The sequence below is a fragment of the Plasmopara halstedii genome (assembly GCF_900000015.1).
Source record: "Plasmopara halstedii genome assembly, contig: Scaffold_2061, whole genome shotgun sequence".
Taxonomy (NCBI): domain Eukaryota; phylum Oomycota; class Peronosporomycetes; order Peronosporales; family Peronosporaceae; genus Plasmopara; species Plasmopara halstedii.
Window position 1 is genome coordinate 79,486 of NW_020188969.1, and position 1,739 is coordinate 81,224.

Here is a 1,739-nt window from a genome sequence, read left to right on the forward strand (position 1 = left end):
ATTCTCGCCGCCTAACCAGGCGTATTGCGTGCAATCGCGTTTCCTTGCCGCCCGATAGGGCAACAAGAAGTTGGTGGACTTTGTCAAAGAGATGCGTATTCTCATAGCCGGGATGGCAGCGTATCCCCTTCCTGAGGCGGTCACAGTGACAGTCTTTATGGAAGGTCTCCGCACTGGCGTGGCCAGAATGGAAGTCTTCCGTGTGCATCCATCTTCGTTTGAAGAGGCGGTGAATGTGGCATTGAATGTCGAATTCAATTTCAAGACGACTTTGTTGGAATGCACACTCCAACAGCTCGTCGAGCGGGCCTGTGCCCATGGATCTCAGCTATGCGGGGAAACGACACCACCCAGTAGGCGCGACGCGACCTACTGGGGAAGAATTGAGTTCTGTTAAGCCTCAGGGAGGCATAGATCAGCAGGGCCCAGCCCCGAAGAGCTCCGCGCTCTTGAACACGGAATATGTATACAAGCCGGGCTTGCTGGTGGCATAGTGGTAGCGCGTCCACTTTGCAAGCGGAACGTGGAGGCGACCGTAAAGGGCTTCAAAAACCATGGAAGATCCTCGTCGATTCCGGGGCGTCGGGCAATTATGCTCGACGCTCCACGATAGAATGAAGTCAGCTGTATGCTGAGGCGCTGAAAGCGCGGCTGGGTAACATCGTCACTGTTCGCCTAGCAACGGGGACACGTGTCACGGTCCCGAAGGTCCTTGTGGACCTCGGAGTCAAGTTCCTTGACTTTGTAGCGTGAAACGCTGTCTAGTCTGAGACTCGGATGCAAGGTATGTCCTCATACTAGGAATGGCATGGTTGGAACACCATGAGCGATGGATTGATTGGAGGTCGAAGACCTTGGGCGCTTCGCGCATGTCTCCTGGTGGAGCTTTGACGGGTCATGAAACCACCTCTGCTAGGAGACAAAGACGCTATTGGAGAGAGCTCTGGACCGAGACGGTCAACATGCTCGAAATTGGAATATTCAAGTTGGTAGACACCAACGGTGCATTGGACAGGAGTCCCGAGCGTGGCTCGCGGGCTGATTGTGGAGTGGCACGTAACCCACTGAGCAATGCTCAGGCTTCGGAGCAGTCGCTGCATGTCATGCGTGACATGGTCGGCCAAGGGTCGAGGTATCGAAAGCGAGACCCCCGTGATGCCCGTGTGGTAGCACGTAAACCACAGAGCACTGCTCTCGTTGCGAAGCAGGCATTGCATGCCATTGATGGCGCGGTCGGACAGAGTCCGAAGCATTGTGGGCGCGGCCCTTCAGATGCACGTGGAGTGGCACGTTATCCACTGGACGAAGACTGTGGGTTTAGCAGCTCTTCGTCGGATGTTGTAGATAACATCGGAGCTGCAAAGGAGCGGACAGTGGGGGTGACACCGGACGACGCGGAGTGCGTGCTCACCCTGGTATCACCGAGACATAGAACCTCTGTACAGAGGCGATGGAGACGCCGTATACTGGTTGCGAGACACCGGGTGTCAATTCTGATCCAGGGTGTGTCTACCGCAGACGATGGCGCACAGTTATACATCCTCGTCAACGGTATGACGAAGAAGGAAGATGGCGACGTCCGCCTCGAGGCTATGCCTGCAGTAGATGCTCTTCTTGAGCTGGACGAGATGCCCCTTGAAAAGTTTGGCAGTGCTTTGAAGGCGGGCGATTTGGACGAAGAGTCATTGTACGACCGGACGAGGAGATAAACTCGTCATCGCTTCTGGATGAAGCTGTCT